Source organism: Schistocerca cancellata, chromosome 2 (genome assembly GCF_023864275.1).
Source record: "Schistocerca cancellata isolate TAMUIC-IGC-003103 chromosome 2, iqSchCanc2.1, whole genome shotgun sequence".
Taxonomy (NCBI): domain Eukaryota; kingdom Metazoa; phylum Arthropoda; class Insecta; order Orthoptera; family Acrididae; genus Schistocerca; species Schistocerca cancellata.
The window spans coordinates 604752649-604766400 of record NC_064627.1 but is presented as its reverse complement, the minus strand read 5'-3'; the positions used below and the strand labels follow the sequence as shown (position 1 = coordinate 604766400).

The window sequence follows — 13752 nt, the reverse complement described above, 5'->3', positions numbered from 1 at the left end:
TTACATCCCGAAAACCGCACTGGAAAGCATATCATCAGGTCGAGGCCTACTTCGTTGGGAATCTAGACATACAAATGTGCACTTTAAGTATGCAATTTAAATGTGCACAATTTTAGTATGGTTCACGAAACTCCAATGCTTCTGGAGTATCCTCTGGTGTCTTGTTTCTTTTATGACATAATGTAAGATCTTTTAACGTTTTACACACACAAACTTCTGGCTTCCTGTGTCATCGTAGCTGTGCAAGTGCAGTGGCGCCTGTTATCTGCTCTCTCTGACAACTACTGGAACGAACCTGTTTCTAACATGCCGCGGGAAAATATTGGGAATGGTGGTTTGAAAAGCGTTACTTCAAAACTAAATTTCCTTTTACGCAAGTTGGACTATGTGTGAGAATGTACGATGAATTTCTTAAATAACAGAGCATTTCACTCTCATTTAAAAATCAACTCTTTGGTGACGAGCCATTTAGAAGAATTTCGAGCCCAGAAGATCAAACCTCTATGTCATTATTATGAGCAAATTGATGTAGTACTACGGGTTGTCCTCTCTCCTCTCTGGTAACTAATTTGTGGGAAAACTTAAAGGACAATCACTGGACTCGAATAAAAATTTTGCTGGCACATTTGTGTTATATATCCTAAAGTGTAACACACACAAGAAAGATCAACGTTATATATGAAATCTTTGCGTCTCTTGCAATATGTGAAAGCTTTGCTTTTCTAGTAGCACTACTATGTATAACTTTTCTTGTTTGTGTATTCGCGCTACTTAACATGATGTTGCTATTGGCTGAGTACATCACGTGTCCTTTGGTCTCAATATCCTCTGTCATCAGCTGGCGAGATCACGTGACGTGAACTATGACTGGCTTACAGAAGTGCATCACAATCCCGATTTCTATGGTTCGGAAAGTAACATGCGGTGTTTGGTGGAATTCGAATTTATACTTTCGTAATATGAAAATATGCAGTGTACATGTTGCTGCCCATGAAAGATCTTTCCAAAACATGATTTTTTTCCCAGAGTTTTGTTTTTTTAAAGTGCAGTGTATGAAAACATAACCGTTCAAGGGATTGTTAAGATTCACAATTCCGAGGGAAAATCTACTGTCATTTAACATGTAAACAGTGTTTTTTCACCCAGGAGAAACTGTATATTTAACCGTGAAATCAGGGAAAAGCCAGGAATTTTTTTTTCCTTGTCTGTGTATACACCCTGTCGAACAAAAAACTCTGCCCAGTTCTTGGAAAAAGATGCAAGTCACATTCATCTACAAAAAGGGTGGTAGAAGTGATCCACGAAACTTCTGTCCAAAATCCTTGTCATTAATTTGTTGTAGAATCTTAGGACATATTCTGAGCTCAAACATAGTGAGGTATCTTGAGCAGAATGACCTCATCAGTGCCAACCAGCATGGATTTCAAAAACTTCAGTCATGTGGAACCCAACTTCTCTCACATGACATACTGGAACCTTTAGATCAAGGAAACCAGGTAGATGCAATGTTTCTTGATTGCCAAAAAGCATTTGACTCTGTACCGCACCTGCACTTATTGTCAGGAGTATGACCATATGGCGTATCAAGTGAAATTTGTGACTGGATTGAGAACTTTTTGGCAGGGAAGACACAGCATGTTATCTTGGATGGAGAGTAATCGTCAGATGTAGGAGTAACTTCAGGTGTGCCCCAGGGAAGTGTGTTGGAACCCTTGTTGTTCATGTTATGTACTGGTGACCATGCAGAAAATATTAAAGTAAAATCAGGCTTTTTGTGGATCGTGAAGCTATCTATAATGAAGTACTATTTGAAAGAAGCTGCATAAATTGATAAGATTTGAATGTAGTGCAGAGTTTGCCAACTTGCTCTCTAAATGTTCAGAAATTTAAAATTGTGCACTTCACAAAACGAAAAAACTTAGTATCCTATAACTAAAATACAAGTGAGTCACTGTTGAAATTGGCCAACTTATACGAATACCTGGGTGTAACACTGTATAGGGACATGAAATGGAATGGTCACATAGGTTCAGTTGTGGGTAAAGCAGGTGGTAGACTTTGGTTTATTTGTAGGACACTGGGGAAGTACAATCAGCCTACAAAATGGGTTTCTTACAAATCACTCATGTGACCACTGTAGAAAATTGCTGAAGCGTGTGGGACCCGTACCAGGTAGGACTAATGGGGGATATTAAACGTAAACAGAGAAGGGCAGCATCAGAGGGTGTCACAGAGCTACTGAAGGAACTGAACTGCCAGACTCTTGAAGACAGACATAAACTATCCCAAAAAATATTAAGGAAGTCTTAAGAACTGGGTCCAAACGGTTACTCTAGGAATACACAACTACTTCCTTCATATCACTCACATGTGGTTCGTGAGGATAAGATTAGAATAGTTACTGCGCGCGCGCACGCGCGCGCGCACACACACACACACACACACACACACACACACACACACACAGGTATTCGATCAGTCATTCTTCCCACACTTCATACGTGAATGGAACAGGAAGAAATCCTAATAACTGATGCAATGGGACGTACCCTCTGCCGTACACCTCATGGTGGTTTGCAGAGTATAGATGCAGATGTAGAATTGATGTTTGTCACCTGCTTATCTACAGTAGAGCGTATTGCTTTTCCCTGCAGATTAGTTATACTCTGGTTGACTGATTCTGATTGTGATTATTGACGTTGTAGTCATAGGACATTACATGTTTTCTCCTTGTAAAGTGTGCAGTTTTTCAGTTCTGAACATTTAAAATGAGTTGCCATCTTTCAAAAAGCTTATTAAAACCTACTGTATATTTGTTCACACAGGAGGCCTAATTAATCATAGATGACTGTGTAATTTGCAAAATGTCTGTGGTTACTGTTAATGCTGTTTGTCAGCTCATTAATGTATTCTATTAACAACAAGGGGTCCAAGACATTTCCCTGGCTGAGGTGTGCATGTACTTCTACATTTGTCAGTGATGCTCAGTCTAAGAAAACGTGCTGCATCTTCCCTTCCAAGAAATCCTAAATCCAATATAAATTTGGTTTGATACGCCCATATGGTTGTTATTTAATTAATAAACATTGATAGTAAGTAAAGTGCTTTACAGATGTTAAGAAATACTGCATCTACCTGACCTGCCTTGATTCATGGCTTTCAGGACGCCGTGTGAGAAAAGTGCCAGTTGGTTCTCACATGACCAGTTTTTTCAGAATCCTTGTTGGTTGCCGTGGAGGAGCCCATTCTGTTAGAGATGGCTCATTATGTTTGAGCTCAGATTGTGTCTAAGATTCTACAAGAGATGGGTGCCAGTGATAATGGATAGTAGTTTTGTTGATCACTTCCTGCTACTCATTTCTAGTCAGGTATGACCTTTTTCTTCCAGATGGTGGGCTCAGTTTATTACTAACAGCCTGCACTATATCTCATGCTTCAAAGAAGGGGTGACCCAGCTGCAAATTGTGTATAAAATCTGATAAGAGATTTCATCGGGCCCAGTGCCACTGAGAACTGATATCCATGTCACTTATCCTCGTAGCAGTATGAAAATTAAACTTTGGCAGTACTTCTGGAATTTTCTTTACAAAGCAGTGTTTGGAAACAGAATTTAGCATTTATGTTTTTACTTTGCTATCCTCAGTTTCAGTATTTGTTTCGTTCACGAGTATCTGGACAGTGCTATTTGATAGCCTTTACATATAACCAGAATTTCTTTTAGTTTTGTGAGATGTCTTTGGCTAAGATTCTGCTACAATAGTTGATGAAGGCTTCACTTGTTGCCATTTGCACAGCCAAATACGTTTAATTCATCATATCTATATCAATAGCAGTTTTTATTAAACCTCTTTTGTGCAGTAGTTGCTGTTTCTTCAGATATTTTTTCTTAAAAACACATGCTGTCTACTGTGGAATGGTCCCTCTGAACCTGAACTTTTCTGTTAGGTCCAAATGTATCCAGTGTTTCTTCAGCCATTATCTTAAAACTTCATCCACAGTTCATCCACATGCTCCTGTCCCTCCACTGTGTTGTGATATGATTTATCTTGTATCTAGTTTTCTGAACATGTAAATCTTTCTACTTGTTTTACTTGCCCATTTTACTTTGGTACATTATTTTCTTGATACTTTACAGAGAAGAAAGTTAATATTGTTTTGCCCAAGATATAGATACTGGTCTTGCATGTCAGCTCATCCCGTTCTTTGATTGTAATATATGGTAGAGTTAAAGTTGAGCTTTGTTCGTCTTTGTTCTGTACCTTTGGATATCTTATGTGTAATTAAGAATTCAGAAAGTGGGTATACATTTCTGACCAGCCTATAATACACCAAGAATATTTTTTGGCTAATGCCCGTTTTAGTTTCCATCCTTAGGCAATTGCATTGGATTGAGCTATGTCCCCCCTCCCCCTGCTGGCTGTACAGTCCCTACCATGTGTGTTTTTCCACCTAGCCTTGTGAACAAGTTGGGAGAGCTGTTACCTGTGATTAGTTCTTCATTCCCAAACACACCCAACACATGCTTTCTGGAACTTTGATGAGCGTGTCATTATTTCTTTCTCATTGTCCCATATTTTCACATTGTAGTAGTAATCATAATACAAAGAGATTAATTTATATGTATCAATAACAGATCTGACTATCTTTAATGGGTTATACAGGGAATGGGAAAGCCTGTCCTTGTATTTCATCTGCCTTTTGGCCAGTACAGACTTTTGGGTGGAACACACACTATGTGAAACATTTTAAGTAACCGTTTCTGGCCAACCAGCAAAAATGTGGAAATACCTGGAAGTGGGTATGAGCCTTCTCAGTGTAATTATTTCGGCAACCCTTATGTCTCGGCTGTTTCTCTCTTCAGCCATTTACCTTGAAGTATAGGTCTTGAAGATGATGACAGTGAAGTATGCCTGTAACTTATCATTTGTTACAGGAAACCAACATACTTTACCACTTTCTCAGTAGGCAACACCCTCAGCTAATATTTTGAATCAATTTTGCCTGTGAAGAAGTTATGCTTAAATACACTCCTGGAAATTGAAATAAGAACACCGTGAATTCATTGTCCCAGGAAGGGGAAACTTTATTGACACATTCCTGGGGTCAGATACATCACATGATCACACTGACAGAACCACAGGCACATAGACACAGGCAACAGAGCATGCACAATGTCGGCACTAGTACAGTGTATATCCACCTTTCGCAGCAATGCAGGCTGCTATTCCCCCATGGAGACGATCGTAGAGATGCTGGATGTAGTCATGTGGAACGGCTTGCCATGCCATTTCCACCTGGCGCCTCAGTTGGACCAGCGTTCGTGCTGGACGTGCAGACCGCGTGAGACGACGCTTCATCCAGTCCCAAACATGCTCAATGGGGGACAGATCCGGAGATCTTGCTGGCCAGGGTAGTTGACTTAATACCTTCTAGAGCACGTTGGGTGGCACGGGATACATGCGGACGTGCATTGTCCTGTTGGAACAGCAAGTTCCCTTGCCGGTCTAGGAATGGTAGAACGATGGGTTCGATGACGGTTTGGATGTACCGTGCACTATTCAGTGTCCCCTCGACGATCACCAGTGGTGTACGGCCAGTGTAGGAGATCGCTCCCCACACCATGATGCTGGGTGTTGGCCCTGTGTGCCTCAGTCGTATGCAGTCCTGATTGTGGCGCTCACCTGCACGGCGCCAAACACGCATACGACCATCATTGGCACCAAGGCAGAAGCGACTCTCATCGCTGAAAACGACACGTCTCCATTCGTCCCTCCATTCACGCCTGTCGCGACACCACTGGAGGCGGGCTGCACGATGTTGGGGCGTGAGCGGAAGACGGCCTAACGGTGAGCGGGACCGTAGCCCAGCTTCATGGAGACGGTTGCGAATGGTCCTCGCCGATACCCCAGGAGCAACAGTGTCCCTAATTTGCTGGGAAGTGGCGGTGCGGTCCCCTACGGCACTGCGTAGGATCCTACGGTCTTGGCGTGTATCCGTGCGTCGCTGTGGTCCGGTCCCAGGTCGACGGGCACGTGCACCTTCCGCCGACCACTGGCGACAACATCGATGTACTGTGGAGACCTCACGCCCCACGTGTTGAGCAATTCGGCGGTACGTCCACCCGGCCTCCCGCATGCCCACTATACACCCTGGCTCAAAGTCCGTCAACTGCACATACGGTTCACGTCCACGCTGTCGCGGCATGCTACCAGTGTTAAAGACTGCGATGGAGCTCTGAATGCCTGGCAAACTGGCTGACACTGACGGCGGCGGTGCACAAATGGTGCGCAGCTAGCGCCATTCGACAGCCAACACCGCGGTTCCTGGTGTGTCCACTGTGCCGTGCGTGTGATCATTGCTTGTACAGCCCTCTCGCAGTGTCCGGAGCAAGTATGGTGGGTCTGACACACCGGTGTCAATGTGTTCTTTTTTCCATTTCCAGGAGTGTAAGATGTCATGAGATATTTGTAAGTAATGTGGATTCTTTTAAGGATTTTGTTCCAGACATCATAGTACTAGCAAATCTATGTTCACTTTAATCCTGCTTTCCTGATCACTGTACTGTACAGTGGTATGGGTAGGGTCAATATGTCCTGACATTAATACAGTAGTAGAAATTGGTATAAAGGCAGGATTCGTACGAAAATAATAGTACAATGTCTGAAGCATACATATATCAAATTTATTATGAAGGTAGTAGATACATATAAGACATAATAAATCATGACAGACTTACATAGTCTCTTTCATAACATGAATTTGCAGTTTCCTGGATGGAAACTGGTATAAAGACTTGCAGTTTCCTGTTGTGTTATTGCGTTGTTAGTACTTCGTCCAACTTTGGTTCTTCCTAATTACCTCCCCACTCTTCTCATATCAGTCTTTTTCAGCTCACGTAAGGCCTCATATTGCCTTCCATCGTGATAAACATGCCTTGCAAGTAGTCCCCAAGGTTTTCTTATGGTTCATATTCAGCTTACGTGCAGCTCAGGACAAGAAATTGATATCTGTATCTTCAAACCACTTTTTGGTTGTGACAGAAACAAGACACAGATAAATTATCTTGTTGAAACATTAAGACTTTTGCCCCCCTACATCCTTACACTTTCTATTATGTTCTGTCCTTAACACCTCAGTGTACTCATTAGGGTTCATTATATTGTTCAGCCAAGCAATGCGCACTTTACCTGTAGCACAGATGGCTGCACAAATTATGATAGTTCCACCACCAAATTTTTGTCTGCTCATTGTTACCTGCAGGTCTGTTCTCAGAGCATGCCATGATATTGAAATCCATCTGGCCCATCTAAATTAAACTTCTTCTCATCACTGAAGATCACTTTATTCCATTCTGAATTTTGTGACATAATGGTTTTCAGCAAACTCCAATCCAGCCTGTTTGTTTGGGTGTTAGAGCAGGTTTTTGCAGTTGTTCCTTGAATGCAATATATTTGTCATACATATCTGGCAGTTACTGGCAAATGTAAATTAGTAGCAAGTTGAGAAGAATAACAATTTGTGGCCCTTGCTTTGTGCAGAAGTAACTGTGTTGATGCCTTTGATAATTTTCTACATTGCTCATATTTTCTGTTCTGTTCATATTGTGTGCCCAATCCAACAAAATTACCAACACTGTACTCGAGATTGATTCAACTTCTTGGCCATTTGACAGTTAGTGTCCCATTTCCTTCAACACAACATGTGGTGTCACTACTGAAGTCTGTCTCCTGTCTGCAGTAAAGGCATGTATGCACACACTAAACACCACACAGAGCCAACTGCTTTTATACAGAGTTCTTGGTATATACTATATTACTGACATCAAATGCGATACCATTCGACAGGGTTTCATACTATTACAGACACACTGTGCACAACTATTCCAACTGACAATTTTAATTTTCTTACAAAATCCATGTGTTTATACTGATTTCCACTACTGTATACTGACAAAAAATTGCACCAATACTCATTTTTGCACAGTTCTTGACATTGTTATATTACATTGTTTTCATGATGATGATGATGATACACAGAACAACAGTCAGTTTTCAGCACAGGCAGCTATTTTTCAAAACATTAACTTTCATATCCTAACTTTTGTTCTTACCAATTACAGTTTGGACACGAGTAGGTGATTTGCTTTGCGAACATGTTTATTATATTTTCTGCAGAATACATTTGTTTTATTGTCATTGATTACTGGACATAACTTGCAGCATGCATGTTTAGTAGGTCTGGTCAGAAAAACAAGACATATGCATTGTAAGCAGGAACATCATGGCCTACTTACTGGTTTTGTATTTGCTTGTATATGTACCTGTTAATTGATCTAGCATGCTGACAGCCCCTTTTAGCTTAATTCTAATTCAAAGTAAATGTCAAAAAAGTTGCATACAAGCAACAGAGATGAGGTTTCTGAGAGCAGTAAAGGGTTGCACAAGAGCTGACAGAGTTCGAAATTAGGAAAATACTGAATATATTTAGTATCCTCAATCATTTAACAAGAAAAATAAGAGGAACTGGAATGAACATATCAGAATAGTGTGTGGAAAATGATTGCCTTTCCATATAGGATTTTAAAATTCATGTAAGATTTAAGCCAGTTGGGAGAATTACTCAGAGAAACTTAGGAAGCGATGGGTACCATAACAGGCAAAGATGACAATTTGATGATGATGAGCTGAAATAATTTTTGGCTTCTTATAAGTCCTGTTACTAGATTCATCATGGTGGAATGGCAGTACAACATCCTTATTTCTGTTTAAATAACTGACCACGGCAGTGTCATTTATGAAGCAAAATGAACAGCTATGAACCTCCTTGTTGTTCATATTTTGTAGAAACTCTGCTTTATTTCTCCATGTAGTACCCCAAATTGTTAGTTTCGTTTTCAGGAGAAACTGTCCCAAATAACATGACTTAGAAAAATTGTCATGTGTGATACTCTGACCTTGCAAACCAGAAAGTGAGAGTAGCAAGGTCACTTATTCCCCTACTCTTTTTTTTCTGTTGCCCTTCCACGCCACTCTCCTTTACTGTATAAATTTTGGTTTTTCAGTATGTATGAAGATTTGTTATCACATAGAGTCCATATTTTGATCCCTAAAGAAATGGTTTGCATTACTTTGCAGACCACTTTATTTTCTACATTTTTTACTTACTAATCCTGTGATGTCACTATTTTTAATCATCATCCTAATGGTACAGCTGTGAAATTTGTATCTTTGTCTTCCCAAGTGTTTAGTTGCTATTTCTAAGGTTGCATTTACCGTGGGACCTGAAAACACAGCTGTTTTTATTCAAATACATTTGGATTTTGCTTCTATACTGATTGATAATGTTACTATGTCACTTACTTCGAAAAATATCGTCCACCCACTGCTCCCGCACTGGCTATGTAGAACTAGTGACTGGGACAGGCTGACACACCCTCTTTCATGCCTGTCATACGTTATGGTGAAAGTCAATAACATGGTAGCACAAAACAATTAAGTAAGCCAATGGTATCTATGTAGACTTTTAAGTCTCCTGCAGAAATGAATACTATCGTTGAGTATTTGTCCAATTTTAAAGTCAGTTCAGTTCTGACTACAAATGGATTCAGGCAAACTGCAGTTTAAACATAACATTCCTAAACAGCCAAAGTACGCGGTATATATTCTCATGGTTGGCAACATGATGTAGTTTACTGCCCACACACCACTTCCCTCCCTGCACTTCTTAACCGAGCTGGTATTACCATTCTTTCTTCAACCCTTCTGTAGTGCTATGCTGGAGCAATTGTGAAACATGGACTGCAGTATCTACTAGGGTGCAAGTCATGTGTAACAGCAGCAGCTAATACAAAAATAGATCACAATCGCCATTCATTCCAATTCTCGAACTTTCACTTGTCCTGTGATTTACTGACGTCTGATGATACTATCTTCACAACTGGTGTTCCACTGTAATTTATTCTAACAATAATTACAGTCAATGTAATATGAATTATTTCTTTTATTGGACATTTCATTCTGGATTAATTTTCTCCATCATGTTTTAAAACTTACTTAAAGCAGGTAACATTTCTACCCAGTATTCTAATATGCAACCGAATTTCCTGTTTGCAACCCACTTAGTAAATCAGTACAGTCTCTCATAATCAATTAAGATATTGATTTTGGTTCAGAATCAAGTGATGTTTTTTTAAGGACGACATTTCTGCTTATGAATGTTACCTTTACTTAAAAAGCAGCATTAATGTTTGTCATGGTAACTATATGTATTCGATAACTTGTATTGCAAATCTGTTCAAATACAACAGTAGTTTGTAAGATAATAGAATTTAGTGCTATTTCCTCCTGTTTTTCACTGAATTGTCACATTTTAAGCAGCGCAATAGGTTTTTGTAGTGTCTATTTCATAGTTTCTCGCGTACCCCTTGCACTAGAACCATGTGAGTCAAATGTCACATGATTGTTTGAGCAACGTCAATACTGTATCAAGCACATTGTTGTATCAAGAAATCTTGAACCTGTATTCTGAATATCATTAAACTAGACCTGCCTTCCAAATGCTTCAAAATAAATCTGCATGTGACCTCAAAATTCAAAGCTTCATCTGTAAATAAAAATCACTCCATTAAACAATGTAAATTGTTGACCTCAGCAGCAATATTTTAATCTGCAAATATAAGATGACCCTGTTTTTTTAAATATGAATTTAGGAGAGAACCTCATCTTACAATTGGGTAAATATAGTACAGAGTGTGGAAAGGACTTCTACCCATGTCTCTAAAATACTACAAATTGCAACAAGTCTATAAATATCTCGTATTTTCTCTCTAATGGATTTCTTATCAAAGCACAGGACACAAAATGCCTTACAGAATGTTTTATTGAATATGGTTGCTCGAAATATGTTCCGCCCCGTATCCTTATCACCAAACATTTTGTAGAGCCCCCATGTGGTTGAAATAAGCCCACAAGGAATAGTAGTCATAAGTACACATGAAAAAACAGAATCAGTTGTTGACCATATACTCGCTGCCCCTCAGTGCTCAATATATCTGTAGTTTCATTTTGAAGCACCGTACAAAATGCTACTTCAAATGAACTACTTACATCACTTATTCAGCCAGTTCGATACCTGGTAACTCTTGGGGTACTCTTAATGACATTTTAAGCTGGTAGGTGGTCATGTTATGCTGGTAGGTGTAACTGCCATTCCATATTCCCATTAGTAGAAAGAAAAGACTGTACATGATTTTATACAGTTTTTAGTGTTGTCACTGTCTTCAGAACATGTGCTTTCAGATGCATTACTGATGTGACACTGGAAGATTGTAAAGTGTTCCATCATCTGTGGAGGAATTTTCTAATTCTTCTTGCTGAGTCACTGATCCGATTGTGGTGTTGTCACAATTCAAATTGAGCAGAAACAGTAAAGATTCAAATAATTCAGCATATTTATGTTGGGTCATTATGACTTGAACGTCACACATTTCACTGTGGTTTATGTCCAAACTACGTAAAATATTTTATAGTAGTTTTATATGTGTGTTGCTTATACATTTTTGCCCAAAGTCGCCAAATTTCATAAACTTACCTTGGTATTTAAATGATGAGAAACAAAAGTTATAACAATTTTGGGTTTTGTAGACCCAAACAGACCAGTAGGGTTAATGTTGTAAATTTGAGTATTAGGATTTATTAGCTACATGGCCATAGTTTTTCACTCATCTTTCCTAAATTGAGCTCGTTTTGTCATTTTAGTGTAACAATTTTTTTGATAGTGTACCACAATCTGCTTCTTTGTTGTCAAAAAATTCTGTGATTGCTTCTTTCTGGATCTTCATTTAAATAAATAGTTTTCACTGTTTTTATCAACACTTTCATCACCAGTCACATGCTTTCAAACTATGGGTAATTTTATCAGCTTCTTACTTTATATAGGTTCTCTGAAACATATGAATCACAGATGCAAAGAGGTCATGTTTGCATTATAGGCCCCATTTCACATACTTACAATTAGTACCATCTATTGATACACAATTAGTGCCACGACAGTGTGTCTCAATCTTTTTCAGAAGCAGAACCCTTTTTAATGTCAACATTTATGATGATGGGACCCCTATGATTTCCTATAGTATGTTTTTAATGGAACATTGTATTTCACCACCTACAAGCTCTTCCATAGTCATTCCATCCCCGAACCACAATATAACCTCCAGTCCTTATTGTAATCCGTGGGCCCTTCCCAGAACCTCTCCCCTGAGTCCATCTCCCTCCTCACCCCAACAACATCCTGCACACCCACTGTCAACATGTTCACCAAAATTCACACCCAATAATCTTGGATGCACCATTGTAGCTGCCCACTGAAAGAATTTCCGTTCTCATTGACCAACACTTCCAACCAATTGCCCAGAACCTATCATTGCACTTCAAAGATACTAATCATTTCCTTCTCCAACCTCTGTCATCCCCACCCCTTTACCTCCTGGATCCCTACTCATAATTGTTGATGCCAATTATCTATACACAGACATCCCTCATACCCCTTGCTTTGACACTATCGAACACTACCCGTCCCAACAGCGTTTGGACTCCAAACCCACTTCCTCATTCCTTATACACCTTACCAACTATGTCCAGGCTCACAACTACTTTTCTGTCCGAAGGGAAGTTACAAGTCGAAGACAACTGCAGGGCACCCTCATATCCTTATCTGTTTGAGCCATCTCGAGGGAGCCTTCCTAGCCTCCCTAAATTACCAGCCCCTAGTCTGGTTCTGGTTCATTGACAATAGCTTCATGTTGTGGTTGCATGGCTAAGGCACCTTACCCTCATTCCTTCGCAACCTCAACACTCCTTTCCCACCCACGTCATCTAGTCCTCCTCAACCCAACGTGCGATCTTCCTGGACATTGACTTCCACCTCTCTGATGGCTTGATTCACATCTCTGTCCCAATTAGGGCAACTAACCATCAACCATTTCAATGGCTTCCATCCCATCCACATGAAAAAAATCCCTCCCTCACAGACTAGCCACCCATGGACGACATATCTGCAGTGACGATAACGCTCTTGCCCAGTAGGCTGAAGGTCTTCGAAAGGCCTTCACAGGTGGGTATCCACAAACGCCACCAATCCTGTCACCGTCCTCAAGAATCAGCTTTGACCTAGTGCCCCTCTCATCACCCAATATCACACATTGGGCTGGAACAGCTGAACCACGTCCTTCATCAGGCTGTTATATTTCACATGCCCTGAAATGAAGGACATCCTACCCAACATCCTTCTCACCCCTACTAAATTTGTGTTCTGTCACCAACTCAGCCTGTAGTTGAGATGGCATAAGAAGATCCCGACGGCTCGTACTGATGTTGTCAGCTTTCAGCTGCGAAGTGCTAACAGCTGCAGGCTGAAACAGCTGCCGTGTATGGAGCTATGACAATAGGAGGCTTTGCCATAGAGATGCTTACAAAATAGTGTCAAGTTATTGGTTGCGGTAGATCCGTGAAGCTGCCACACTCAGCCCGTCAGGGATTAACTTAGTCCAATTCAACTACACCCAGCATCCTAGTCCATCCCTATGCCAACCCCTTGCCACAAGAATCATATCCCAGCACTTCATACTCCGACCCCGTCACAGGTTTATCTTACCCCATCACAGCCAGGTCACCTGTGAAAGCAGCGATGTCGTACACTAACTCTGCTGCAAACACTGCACAGCATTTATGTCAAGAGTACCAACCAGCTGTCCAC

The 13752-nt window shown here is 40.4% G+C and overlaps 1 protein-coding gene across 1 annotated transcript in view; it reads left to right on the top strand.

Moving 5' to 3' along the window:
• The window catches only part of LOC126162255 (uncharacterized), a 50540-nt gene that overhangs the window by 17679 nt on the left and 19109 nt on the right, over positions 1 to 13752 (top strand). The gene's annotated exons all lie outside the window — the stretch shown is intronic.